Source organism: Callithrix jacchus, chromosome 6 (assembly GCF_049354715.1).
Source record: "Callithrix jacchus isolate 240 chromosome 6, calJac240_pri, whole genome shotgun sequence".
Taxonomy (NCBI): domain Eukaryota; kingdom Metazoa; phylum Chordata; class Mammalia; order Primates; family Cebidae; genus Callithrix; species Callithrix jacchus.
In genome coordinates, this window is record NC_133507.1 from 64,399,539 (window position 1) to 64,414,842 (window position 15,304).

Here is a 15,304-nt window from a genome sequence, read left to right on the forward strand (position 1 = left end):
AACTGGCTTCTGAGGAATAGTAGGGGCACAGTCAAATGCAGGAGCCAAGGATTAAACAGGGATTTATCACCCCTTTTGTTCTCTGGCAATTTGACTAAGCGTGTTGTTACACAGGCAAAACACAATTTTTAGACTATCCTTAATATTCTTGTTTCTCAGCCTAATTTAATACCTTTGCTCCCCTTTTTTTTTGTTACGTTGTATCCAGATGTCAAGAATTACAAGGCTTTTCTTCCTGTATCCTTTCCCAATTCATACCCACCATTTTCAGCTTAGAACTGAAACATAAATCCTGGTTTCAAGAATTCTAAGGTACATGTCTCTCAAGTCTGGCTTTGGGTATGAATAGATACTTTGCTTAAGAAACCCTCAGGTAAACAGCACTACTGTATAGGATGAGGAAATCCTTGCAGTTTCACTTTAACTCAATCTACACAATAATGTGATGGGTTGAGAGATATGGAAGTTTACTTCCTGACAAACTAGACCTCAAAATATCTCAATATGCTGGAAGAAAGAATCAAATCTTACAAAAAGAAATAAAACAGAATAATTATTAGAGTTAAATATTTTTCTTTCCTTGGATATAAAAATCTAACATTAAATTTAGTATGAAGTTAATAGGGTTTAAAAACACTGTATCTTACAAAGAAAAATGTAGATAAGGCCGCTCAGACAGAATAAGTCTCAAACTAAAATATTTTAGAAACCATTCTGTTTGACTCTTTCTATATCAATTTGAAATTTAAACAAAGTAAAATTAGCTTAGCTAATAAAATAGAAAGCACTTGGGGAATATTTCAGATGAAAAAATGAAAAATCACCCAAAAAACTGATAGTTCTACATACAGATAAGTTTTTTGTTTGTTTGATTTTAATCAGAGGTGTAGCAAGATATAGGAAGATTCTGGTTAATAGCAAGAGTGTCTGTGATAGAGCTTATGTTAAAGACATAACTGAATTTGGGTCATGGAGAGGGCCGTCCACTTAGGGTGTTTAGCTGCCATAAGCATATTCCCTACAAGACATAATTCTTCAGGAAACTATTTCCAGGGAACGTCATTTTAGTAGCTTTTAGGTGTCACCAAAAGGCAACCTACTTTCACTTCACTATCCTCTTCCGTGACTGACCAGTGGGAACAACAGTCTAGAGTGGACACTTGCTATGCTTGCAACCCCATACACACCCGCTCATCTCCTTATGTCGGCACCACAATGTTTCTCTAGAGAATGTTCTTGCTCAAACTTCCAGTACCTATTGCCCACGTGATGCTGATACTTCCTTCAGCTTCTGGCACAGATATGTTACTTAGTTAGGCTTGGTTAGGACACTGTAGTCCTCTGGTCACCAAACACGGTTCAAGACCGGACACGAGTCCCAATCAGAGCCAATGGATTGGAATATCAGAGCTTGGAAACTGTTTAAAGAAAGGCAGACTTTGTTTTTGACTGAACTAGAACTGTAAGGATGGAAACGTGAAGCTCCTAGAGGCCACTGTGGCACAAGAGAGGAGGTAGTATCTGTGACTACAGCCAATAGTGAGGAAAGGGAAGGAGAGAGCTGGAAGACAGGATGGGTCCGAATGATTTTATTTGATTCCCTGGGTGCACACCTGCCTGAAGTCATACCACCATCTCGACTTTCAAGTATCATGAGGCAAAAATCTCTCTCTGCTTTTAAGCCAGTTGTCACTTGAAGCCACATAATTCTTACTGATTTTTACATCACTGTTTCTAAAATGTCTGCTTTTTAGCAGGCAAAAGAAAACTGAGCAGTCATTTTCCCAGCCAACTAAAATCCTTATGTAAAAATAAATAAATTATAACTTGAGGCTGGCTTAACAAACATCTTTTCTTTCCAAATGTTATTGATTAATAATGTGATCGATCCAACTGTGTAAAACACATAATGGAATAGCACTATATTTTTAAAAACCTTTTAATTTGCAAGTGCTCAGGGAAACCATCTGATATATGATAGCTCTCAGAAAGCACTTTTAGTTCTAGCACTTGAAAGTCTTATGTTCAATTAAAAATATGGCTTATTAAATATCAATCTCATTTTATTTGCTCTTACCCATACTGGACTTTGCTTTTGCTAATACTTAGGACACACCCTGTGAATTAAGCTCTTAAAGAAATGCCTTTAATCTTTCCTGCAGTTGACATTCATATTTAAAATGGTGTAAAGATGTGTTATGAAAATGCAATGCCCTCAACTTGTGAAAGAGACTTGGGCGACAAGCTTGCCTTGGCACCTCATTTATTTCATTCAAGTTTGTAACCTACGGAATGGAATCTGTCAATACTTTCTTCTAAAACAGTTAGCTTGCTATTGTTCAGTGACACGTAGAATTGTAGGGCGTAAGTTTCTAGAGATTATTTAACTATTCCTCTCTATATTTCTACATATATGTTAGCTATTGTTATTCACTTGTAATACATAAATATACATATTTTTGTGTATATATGTATCAAATATATAGCCAAAATGGTCTACAGTCTGAATCATTAATCCTTCTCCATGTCACCAGCCCATCATAATCAGAATAGACTTTTCTTTCTATCAGAGTTTTTCTAACTAGATCACTGAGGTGATCAAGAATTTGCTTGATTGTATGGTTTAGTTATATTAGACTCTGGAGGACTGGGGGTGGTCCTTAGGAGGTGAGAACTCTGGTTTATGATTATGGCTGTTACTTGCACACCAAGTTGTCTACTTGTTGCTTAAGACTTTACTGCTCAGGAAAAAACAATTAATAAACTAATTTAAGAAATGTAAACTCCTTTCTTAAGCTTCACTTTTTTTAATGACTACTAAAAGAGTGTTCTAAGTTTGAAAATTTGTAGAATAAATTTCTCTTTTTAATGTATTCAAGGTCACATACTGGTTTATTTCAAAATTTTTGTCTGGTTTTGTTCTTTAAAAGTTTTAGGAAACTCAGACATGAAGCACAGTCCTGCATCCCAGTCCATTCCTGGATCCGTGCCAGTGTGCTGAGCTGATGATGCAGACCCTCCTCCAGTCTCCCCCACCATCTTAGAATGCAGGCCAGAAGACTTTACACCCACCACAAATAACAACCAGCTTCTTGCTCATTGCCACATTCCATTCTTCAGTCATCCTTCAGGGAGATAGTCGTTCCTCTGCTGACTAAGCCCTCCAGTGCCCACCCCCTGCCCCAGGCAGCCCTTTCATTGTGGGAAGTCGCTTAGTGAAAGGCAGGATTGGTCAACCCTAAGGAGGAGTTGTGTAGAATAAATTTCTAATTAGTGAAGAGAAATTTCATGACACTCACTCAGAAACAAACAAAATACACACACACACACAGTGAGCTGCATTGTTGACAGTTACCATCACTTATATCATGCTGCTTGTCAGTGATAATATAAACAATGCTCACTTAATTAATCTACAGATAAGCAATAAAGAACCAATGAAGAAATATGGAAAGTTTAAATCTTAATTTTCATGAAAGTAGAAGAGCCTAAATTATCACATTAGATGTTAATCCCAAGTGTTTTTGTGTGTGTGTGCAGAAGAGGTAGAAATGATATCACAGAAAGAAAACTTTATACAAATGTGAGTAAAAATATGTGTTTGAAAAATATATGCTTGTAAAGAAATGCAACAAAACAATATTTTAGTAGTAATTTCCAGTTTCAAAAGATATTACCATTGTATTAATCTTGACAACAATCCTATAAAATGGATAGAACCAGAAAAATTACTACATTTAAAGATGAGAACACAAGTAATTTGCTTAATATCACACAGCTTCTTAGTATCAGAAAACAGAAACTGGACCCCTGTCTTACACCTTATACAAAAATTAACTCAAGATGGATTAAAGACTTAAACATAAAACCTAAAACCATAAAAACTCTAGAAGAAAACCTAGACAATATCATTTGGGACATAGGCGTGGGCAAAAAGGCTTCATAATTAGAACACCAAAATCAATGGCAACAAAAGCCAAAGATGACAAATGGGATTTAATTAAACTAAAGACCTTTGGGTCAGCAAAATAAGTTATAATCAGAATGAACAGGCAGCCTATAAAATCAGAGAAAATTTTTGCAATCTATCCATTGACAAAGGTCTAGTATCCAGAGCTACAAGGAACTGAAACAAATTTACAAAAAAAAAAACAACCCATCAAAAAGTCAGTGAAAGATATGAACAGACACTTCTCAAAAGAAGTCATTTATGTGGCCAAGAAACATATGAAAAAAAGCTTATCATCACTGGTCATTAGAGAAATTCAAATCAAAACCACAATGAGATGCCATCTCATGCCAGTTATGCCAGTTAGAATAGTGAACATTAAAAAGTCTGGACACAACAGATGCTGGAGAGGATGTGGAGAAATAGGAACACTTTTACACTGCTGGTGGGAGTGTAAATTAATTCAACAATTGTGGAAGACAGTGTGGAAATTCCTCAAGGATCCAGAACCAGAAATACTATTTGACCCAACAATCCCATTACCGGGTATATAACCAAAGGAGTGTAAATCATTCTGCTATAAAGACACATACACACATATGTTCATTGCAGTTCTATATATGATAACAAAGGCTTAGAACCAACCCAAATGCCCATCAATGATAGACTGGATAAAGAAAATATGGCACATATATATCATGGAATACTATGCAGCCATAAAAAGGATGCATTCATGTTCTTTGCAGGGGCATGGATGAAGCTGGAAACCATCATCCTCATCAAACTAACACAGGAACAATAAAACCAAACACCACATGTTCTCACTCATAAGTGGGAGTTGAACAATGAGAACACATGGACACAGAGAGGGTAACATCATATACCAGGGCCTGTTGGGGAGGGTGAGAAAAGGGGAACGAGAGCATTAGGACAAATACCTAATGCATGCAGGGCTTAAAACCTAGATGATAGGTTGATAGGTGCAGCAAAACACCATGTATACCTATGTAACAAACCTGCACGTATAGCACATGTATCCCAGAAATCAAAAGATAAAATAAAATAGAATAATACAACAGGTTTTGAGAGAATAGCTTACAAAGTTTGAGTGAATAGATTTTAGTTTTTTAAAATATGATAAAAATGTTTAACAGCTAAAGTCCCCACATAGGGCTACAATTATCTTAAAATTTAAAAATGTAATTAAAAAACAAAATATGGGGTTTGGGTAGTTAGACTGTCCAGCAACCATGCTCACTTTTTGGAAGAGCTCTCCAATTTCCCACAAGGAACAACTTCTCATCTGCTCTCAGTCTACCTGATTGAGTCCCTTCTCTAAAGATGGTAATGTGACCCAGGTTTGATCATTTGGATGCTCATGTTGTCCTGGACCCTGGGATTAGTCAAGGTGGACACCAGTCCCAATCAGAAGCTATGAGAGATTGTCCGGTGATTTTTGATGAAGCATTTGGTAATAAAGTATATTCATTCTCACCGTTCTTGTATCTTGCTGAATGTCAGCCAGGACTTGCAGGAGTGTATCATGTGCAGATAACCTCTCTAACAAGGAAGAAAGCATAGAAGAAAACTGAGTCAAAGGTGAGAGGAACAGAATCATATGCCATCATTTACGGACGTGAACCCAGGCATGCTCGAAGTACCTCTAGTTGCTACAGTTTTTAGCTCCATGAGACTTTTATTTCCCCTTTGTTTGAATCCTTTTGAACTGAAGTTCTGTCACTCACAATCTAAAGACTCTAAAATTCACATGGTGTCAATATAGCCATATGGTTTTCTTTAAAACAGTTTTCTAGCAGTACCCATGAATACACTTCACATAACTCATTCTGTGTAAAGTTATTGACTTCGGAACATTTACATGTCTTAAAGCCTTCTATCCCATTTTTGAAGCTGTATCTATTTCAAATGAAAAGAAGGAATAATTTTTCCTTGAAGAGCCGTTGCAGTCTGGTGTCCTATAGCACCTGTGCAGACTTCAGGCTTCCAATAAACAGCCATATTAAAACTGCTGTGTTGTTTGTGTTGTCAGTCCCCTTCTCTGGACTGTGAGCTCTTTGCCATCAGGGACTGTATTTTGTTCTTACTTATGTCCCATCATCCTAAAAACTGCATGGAACACCCTAAGCTTTCAATAAATGCTTGTTAATTAAATGAATAAATTGAGCTTCAATATGTTGTAAACCTCACAGTTACAGCCTCAAATTTTTCCTTGAAGTGTGAAGGTGAGGTTCACTGTCTCAATTCCCCTGTTTACAGTGATTTTATGTGACTTTTTTTTTTTCACATAAAACACATCCAGCATGTCTCTTTGATCGGTCATAATAATTAAATAGCATAGGTGAATGACACAACTCTTACCTGGAAGCTTCTGCCCCTTAGAAGTACAGCTAATCAGGCCATACATATTTGTTTATGTTTACAAATCTACCCAGGTCAAGTGACCTAAAACCTTTCTTTAATAATGGCTGCTTCCTCTGCTGTGTTCTTAAAACAGAATAAATAAATAAATAGGGGGATAGATGAAATGAATTAGTAGAATCAACCTGAAGGCTGTGAAACTGACACTCTTAAAACAGTGAGAATGAATCAACAACTAGTATTTATCCAAGTACTTGCAATTGTCCAGTCCATGCAGAGCACCTGCCTTGGTGTTAACCAGCATTTAACTATGATGTAAGCCAGCTGCCAGGCCCTCCTTAATGCCAGGAATTATTTTAGAATCTAAAGTCTGTGTTTGAATTATCCTTCCTTCTATCTGGCTACCTCCCGAGACTCCCATAGCCCATGCCCGCCCACCCACTCAATGAGACTGCCTGGTGCCAAAGCAAAACACTGTGTTAAGTCCATTTATTTCCTGCACAACAGCCCACCCTCATCTCACCTACTCCACTTGAGACTGAACAATTAGGTCCAGGTGTGCAGTGACACAGAGCAATGGGGACCAAAGCCAGGGCCCCCTGTCTTGCTGGTTGATAGAATGAAAGATTTTTCTGGAGGACTACACGTTGTCAATTTGGGGCAAATTCTACCTCTAGCTAGAGAAACACGTTACAAAGAAAGTAAATGTGCTATTTTTTTCTTTCCAGTGAGAGATTAAAAAAAAAACAACAACTTGTATTGCTAATCTATTGCAAGAAAAATGAATATGCAGTTGTCCTCCAAAAGATGTTAAAAAGTACTTAATGTTATTTACAAGGGGAGAGAAAAGAATTCTTTAAATCTGTCCGTACGGTTGAGTAGGTCTGTAATAGATTACGATTTTTCTCCACAGAAGCAAACTTTGTATGTTTAAAGTTACTTCTAAGTCTTTCTGTTCTTCAGGCTTTAAACATGAGAACACACCTAACATTTCCCTATGGGTCTTCTATCCCCTTAACAATTGTGCTATTGCTGCCTTTTTATTTGGGTAGATTTTGAGAACCATTATTCATAAACTCTGTATACTCTTTTTAAAAGTTGATATTTGTCTCAACACTCAACAACTAAAACTTTCTGGTTGTGAGTACTCCTGCTGACAGTGGCTCTTAATTTTACCACGTTTTTTTTTTTCATCTGCTTAATTAGGTCTCAGGCTAGAAATGCTACAACATTAGAAAATGTGTTAGTTTTGTTATCAAAGAAATAATCCTTTCTTTCAGAGATGTTTGTAATTTGTCTTGTGGTCTTGCCCATTTGTTTACACAATTGTTTACTACATAAACTATTGTGTACCAGAGAATACATGAGAAAATTTAGGGATATGAGGGCAAGTACTATATTCAAGCTTTCATAAAGTTTACAATCCACTCACTAGATGATTTAAAATATTTAACAATTATCATTCACATCTACATATAATAAATTCTAAAAGAAAGAAATAAAAGAATATGGTTGGATTTAGAGTAGAGGTAAACAGCTCTTAGACATATGGGAAACAGGTAGCATATGCAATGGATTATATAATTTATCGTATCTTATTACTTATTGTATCGTGGAAAAAATCATGTTCAATAGCAGAGAGAACAATATAAAGAATTTATCCCCATATGCACCCATTACCAAAATTTTACTAAACTTGATTCTTCTAATGGTTTTTTCTTTCTGAATTATTTTAAAACAAACACCAGATTTTTATAACATTGTATCCTTGCGTTATACAGGATACATTTCCAAAATATACCCTCATTTTTTAATATAACACAATGCCATTATTGCTCAAAGCAAAATAAATATAATTCTTTGTTTTTATTTAGTAACTAGTTCATGTTCAAAATTTCTCTCTTGCATCAATATCTTTTTGTAGTTGGTGTGTTAGAATGGGTAGTGGATATTTTGTGGAAAGCCATGAATATTAGGTTCAGGAGATCAATATTGATTTTATTGACTATGGCAGGATACTGAAGCTTCTTAAAGATTTTGTTTAGAAAAAAGGGATGTTGAAACTGATGCTCTAGGAAGCAGGCTTTGCAACAGTGGGGAATCACAAAGGTCAGAAAATGATTGCAGTATCTCTAGTGAGAGGTCATAAGGACTTTATTCTGGTGGTAGCAATACTATATTGCTGATTAGATTAGAGATTTCATTTGTTCACTAATTGATCAGATAAGAAGCATGAGAAAAGAGGAGATGAAGACATCTCCCAGTTTTCCATTGTTATACAATTACAGTGCTGTAGTTAAATTAGAAACATATGACCACAAAAATATAGTGACTAAATATTTGTTGGGCGCTGTGACTGGCACTGTTAAATGCTTCACATGGATTGTTTCCATCTAATGCTCACAACTCTATAAGGTAAGAATTAGTGTTGTCTTTATTTTAAAGATGCAGAAATTAAGGTTTCCAGCAGTCAAGGAACTTCACCAAGATCACATAGCTGGTGAATTTGGAATAGGATTGTCAGTGGTTACTGAGGTTTCATTCTTAGAGAAAGGAATTTGATGGAAGAACTGGTTGGGGGAAAATGGTCATTTAGTCCATTTCATAGCATCAAGCCTTTAATGAATGAAAAATTTCTCTCAGGAATTGTGAACATAAAACAGACATACAACAAAGTCAAAATAGATAGAAAAACTATCAATGTCCTTTTTAAGGTAAGACCCAAAGTATAAAAAGATAGATAAATCAATGAACATAGTTTATGTTAAGCTCATGGTGAGAATATTCCATTGGCTGTCAGACATATTATTGATCAGAAGTGCTTAGTTCTAGGTAGTGGAGGTAATAGAGGATGTCAAACTCTATCTGCACCTTGCAAAAGGTAGAATTCAGGCTGGGCAAAGGCAATGGTGTAAAGCCATAGAGGCAGAAGTGCGCAATGGACCATGGATGATCATGGTTCAGTGAGCAAACCAAAGTGACTGGTGGGAGTAGTGACTAAAACCACTTCTGAGCTACGGAATGCATTTAATATTTGTTATTTATTTATTTTAGCTGTTAGTGGATTTACCATTCTGGGGTCTGGAGGATGGTGTAATATTTGTTATTAATAATAAGATAGGGTTGTGTTTTTCTTATTTGTCAAGCACGATGACCCGCTCAGCTTAAGATACGTTGAGTTGTTGTTGGTGGCGTGATAGCCAGATAGATGCTTATTATTTGAAGATCTGCTACTGATAATGGGAAGATTAAATTTAAGGTGGGAAAAAGATTCAGGAGTCATGCTAAAAGTCATCCCCGAAGGCACAAGACTAAACAGAGTGCTGCTGGAGCAAATTCCCAAGGTTATCGAAAATCTTCCTTTTCTCTCTCCTGCACTTCCTCTCTTCCTGCCTCCTTCCTTCCCTTATATATATATTTTTAATAATGGGACATGGTCACAGTAAGAGGCATGTATGCCATCATTGAAGACTGAAATAATGATTGAATGTTGGAAGGAGATTCAATAACATAAAGTAATAGAAAAGACAAGTTTTGAGCAGAAATTGAAGGGAGTCGAATCTGGAGTAATGGTAGGGAGGACAGAAATGGATAAGTGGTTTCTTCTCTGATGCAAACTATACACCTGGGATCTCTTTTTAAACAACAAATTTGTCTAAATGTCACTGAACATTTCTATTTGGATGTCACACAAGTACTTTAAATACAGAAATCCCTGAAGTAAATGACTCATCTTCAAAGACACAAACCTGGTCTAGCTAATGTTTACTTATCTTCATTAGCAGCGTACAGAGACACTATTTTCTTCAAGTCAAAAGCCTGAGCGTGATTGTTATTCCTCCTTCTCTCTCACTGTTCTATCCAGCCTCAATTTCATGTTTAATGTTATCTCTTCATTCTTGTAATAGAATTTGAATTTTCACTCTTTTAATATGAAAATATACTTAATACAAAATAACTATTATGTTCTATTCTTTGGTATATTAGCAGAATAGGAGACAAATTGTTTCCCCCAAACACTTGGGAGGGTTTGAAGATACAGATACCCATGCCCATGATGAAAGGGATATAGTTTTTGTAGTTGCCATAGATTTAAATTATGGATTTAATAACTCTCAAAATCTATTTTTAAAAAAATGGAGTTGGAGGGTAGAAGCTGTGTGCTTTTTAGAAGTGGTAGGAGGCAGAAAGGGATGCTCCAATTCAGAAAAGCCTTCCAAATAGTGAAAAAGGAAATAGATCTGTAGGACACTGAGTAGCAGAGAGCTTGTTTCCTGGAAGATCTCTGGAGAGATAATACTATATCACCAAGTGATGGCTTCCTGATGTGCATAAGTAGAAGGGATTTGGCCACCAGTTTCCAACTTCATGAGGAATCATAGCATACCTTATCCTGATTTATGAGAGACGTGAAAGGACAAGACAAACACATCAGTGAAAAGCTGTTTGGACAGAAGACTGATGTCATTAGGTAAGACTTGGGAAACTTCACCTCTGGTGATGGGAGAGGGGGCTGTTAGCTCTAAAAGTAATAATTTGGATTTCCTACCACTTTATTTGAATGGTCCACCAAAATCTAAGTAAAAGACGTCTGTAGAATATAAGGAAATGTAGCATCTCTTGCATGCCTAGGTTGTGGACTCTGAACTAGGCTTACCACACATGGTCATAGTCTTAAAGGGTTATCATATTTATAAGGTCTCCAATATAATCAACTAACTTAATTCTTAATGCTCCACTTCATCAAACATTCTAATCTCTTCAACCAGATTTTAATTTTTATTTAAAAATTAAAATTAAAAATGTCTTTCTGAATTATTTTGCTTAAAAATTTTAAAATTAGTGCTAAGCACTAATCACATTCTGACATTTAATATAATTTACTAATTTATTTACTAATCACATTCTGATGTTTAATATCATTTACTAGTTCATTAATATTACGGTTTATTGTCCCTGTCTGCACCACTCCCAAAGCATATGCTTCATGAAGGCAGGGATTTTTGTTTAGTTTGCTGATATATTCCAAGCACCAAGAACAGTTGCTCACAAACAGTAGATGTTCAATAATATTTGTGAAATAAATGACTCCTTGTAACCTATGCAAACATATGACCAAAGATTGAATCCCTCACCTCTACCTTTATGCCTGGGCCTTACACAACACTGTGGAACTTTGATACATTGAGTGGAAGTGCCCTATGGTAATCACTGAAGTTGAAGTTACTGTTGATCAATAATTTTTCATACACATGGATATAGATTGAAATTTGTATCTACACCACAAACCATAATATCTTCTAAATCCATATTCTTTTATCCATTTCCACTTACATTAACTTTTGCATAAGATCATTTTCTCCAAAGTTTATGGCAGTAACATTTCATATTTCTCCATATTTTTCTTCTTAGCCACTTCCTAATAAATGAAGTTTTTAAATAATGTAGTTCTTTTCTTCTTTCCTAGCTTTTTCTTTGTTAGCACCCCGTGTTCATACTCATCTTAACAGCCCCTCTTCTTGTCCAGAGCTCATTGAAAAGTTTCATTCATTAATTTACCTTAATAAACTTAAAAAAGAGTACTTATTTTCTGAAATATGAACATGCAATAATTTCCATTATGATTAATTTGATGTGTTAAAATCACTGATTTTCTCCAATAATGAAGTGAACTTACTGTGAGAATTTTTTTAGTTTAAATTATTTTTAAAATTGATAAATGAAATAAAAATATATTATACATAAAGTAAAGCTTATCAAAATATTACATGCTCCAGACTTAGAAGATGTGGCCTAAGCATGGTTTCCTATTTTAGTGTTTTAGTATTAACGCATACTAAACAATCAGTAAAAATATAATTTAAGCTGGAAATATAATGGAAGTAAATATTTTCCAAACTAATGTAGCATATTAAATTCGAATTTTAATTCTTCTTGTATTGACCTAATTGTGTAACAATTTGGACATAGTTAACTACTCACATCTACCAAATTTTAGAAGATAGAATGAGAAATTATATAAATGAAATGTCTTCATGCTTGCTTATAATTAGCAATAGATGTTATGAACTCATGAAAAAAAAAACACATTTTTTCCTTTAGCTTAGATGATCTGACAGTGTCACACTAACGAAGTCCGTATAGGAAAAAAAAAAAAAAAAAAAAAGCCTGTTGCTTAGTCACAAAGCCCTAGAGTAGACAGTGTGAGCATATGGGTAAACAGATTATCCAGCCATCATTCCTGAGAGAAGCAGAGGCGTGCATCTCCCAGTACCTGCCTTTATCTGCTTCACACCTGTCTTTCCTAGTGAAACCCCACAGTAAATGATGGGCATTTACAGGCACCTAAGAATATTCAGTCATTTTAACAGATGAATCATTTTCACCTCCTCCATTAATGATGAATATAGCAGTATGAAAGGTGGTATAGTTGTTGATATCTTACACTTGGAAGGATCAGGAAACGCTATGAAGTGTATCACCCTAATTGTGTCTTCAAGAATAAATAGTAGTTTGTCAGGTGTTGGGGTAAAATGGGGGTGAAAATTGCAATAAAGGAAAGTAATTTCAAACCAAAGAAACAGCAACTAAAAAGGCATAGTGACCCAATACCTTTGAAAAATTGCTATTATATAGCTGTGCAACTATAGCACAGAAAGTAATCTATACTGGAAGCCATTTGGAAAGTATGTTTTACTCTATTGCTCTTTTATAATATAGGTTAAATTTTTTTAATATTGATGAATCAAGCACACCTTCTAAATAACATTTGACAGTTATTTTATCTGAAATGAGTCCTTGATATTAAAATATGCATAGATTTTAAACTGGCAATTATCCTGTATTTTGGGGCAATGTTTAACTGCCACGTAATATTCACATTTCTGTACCAATTTTTCTTACCTGAAACATGTGAAAATTATCTACCCTTCTCAAGTTTTATAGATGTTTTATAGGAAGAATATATAATGAAGGTAAAGGTGTTTTATTTTCTTTTATAAGGTCATTTATTTCATCATATAGTTTGTGGCATGATGTATTAGGCAGTGAGCAAAAGTGGGTTAGTCTCAGTATTTACAGTCAGGAGATTCAAATCTAAACTGGACTATGGAAGTGTGAAGTTGTAGGTGACATGTACATTTTGTGTATTTAACATACATGCAAACACAGTATGTTATGTGGTACTTAACTTTGTTACTAAGATGACTGAGGACAGAAGCATGGAAGCTGAATATCAGCTTGAATGAGGCCTTGTGGCAGAAGAGGAATTCCAGGACAGACTCAACTTAAAAATGATGAGAGCCATCCTAGACTCAACAAGAGAATAACTTAGAGGAAAATAAGTATAAATGGTATATGAAGGCACATCTTTACTGTACTTTTAATGTCTTAAACTTATTTTTTGAAAATTACACTAATAATACGCTTTTTATTGCACTAATAAGCATACAAGTTCAAATAGAACAGAAATATACAGATCAAATCCTAGAAATTTCACTTATTTTGCCTTCGTTACTTTTTCCTTCCTCAGAGGTGACAACTGTTAAAAAACTCGTGTGTTATTTTTAAATTTGAAATACAATGCACTTGCAAAAAAGTGCATAAATGTTTGGCTCAATTAATTACCATGAAGTGAATTCCTATATAACTACCACTCATTTTAAGAAATAGGATCTTACCAGTACCCAGAATAGCCCTTATCTCAATCAGTCTTGCCAAAAGCTTTAACTTATCTCAAGAGAAACCAATGTTCTTACTTTCGATATTAGAGTTTATTTAAACTGTTTTTATTTTTATTTTTAAGAGTCTGGCTTTCTTGTCCAGGCTGCAGTGCAGTGGCGTGATCTTAGCTCACTATGGCCTGGAACTCCCTGGCTCAAGTGATCCTCCCATCTCTGCCTTCTGAGTAGCTGGGATCACAGATGCACACCACCATACCCAGCTAATTTTTCTTTTCATTTTTTTGTAGAGACAGAGTCTTGCCATCTTTCCCATGCTGGTCTTGAACTCTTAGAGGTTCAAGTGATTCTCCCACTTCAGCCTTCAAAAGTGTTGGGATTACAGATGTGAGCCATCGTGCCCAGTCCTGTTTTTAAATTTTATAATTAGTATCGTAATGTTTTGCTTATATACCTTCTTTGTCCTCAGGCTTAGATTTGTGAAATCCAACATATTTCAGTGGGTATCTGCAGTTCTTTCATTTTCATCTTAGTATGGTACCATAGATTAAGAATACACCACAATTCTTACATTCTCCTGTTCATGCTATTTCTGTTCTTTATTGTTTGACCTGTTTTCAACAATGCTACCACGGGCATTCTTGTACACACACACATTTTTGGCAGGTATATGCCTGAGAGTGATACTCACTGGCTTACAGAGTACATGTTCAGCTTCAGTTGGTAATGCCAAACCATTTTTCTAAGTGGTTATACTAATTTACATTCCTATCCGCCATCTCTGACAGCTTGTGTAGCTCTAGATTCTCACAAACAGTGTGATAATCCTTTTAAGGTACAGACATTCTGGTGGATGTGGAGTGGTACTTCATTAATCCAACAGGACAGTAGTGTTCTGCTAAACGCTGTTTGGAAAATAATGTTCCAGGAAATAAGAAAATTGGGCCAGAAACTGGGAATCGTTTGGTAGATCTATAGATGTTATGAAAAGTATTATTTGATCATGAAGCTTATAAAATCAAATAGAAACCAGCATTATAGCTCCTACCCACAAATTCTCTGAAGACCTTGAGGAATCAGAAGCTGTAGAGATGCACAGAGCAACCCATGAGTCCCAACTGGAGGTTATTAGCTCTCTTCTAGTACGAATTTCTGTGATTTATGCGTAATATGTTTACACATACAGTCAGACACCACTAAGATTCCAGAAACCTAATGTTTGTAATCAATGACTATTCACCTTAACCCACTCAGAATCCATTCACTGAAGACTTGCAAACTTCAAAGTCACTTGCAA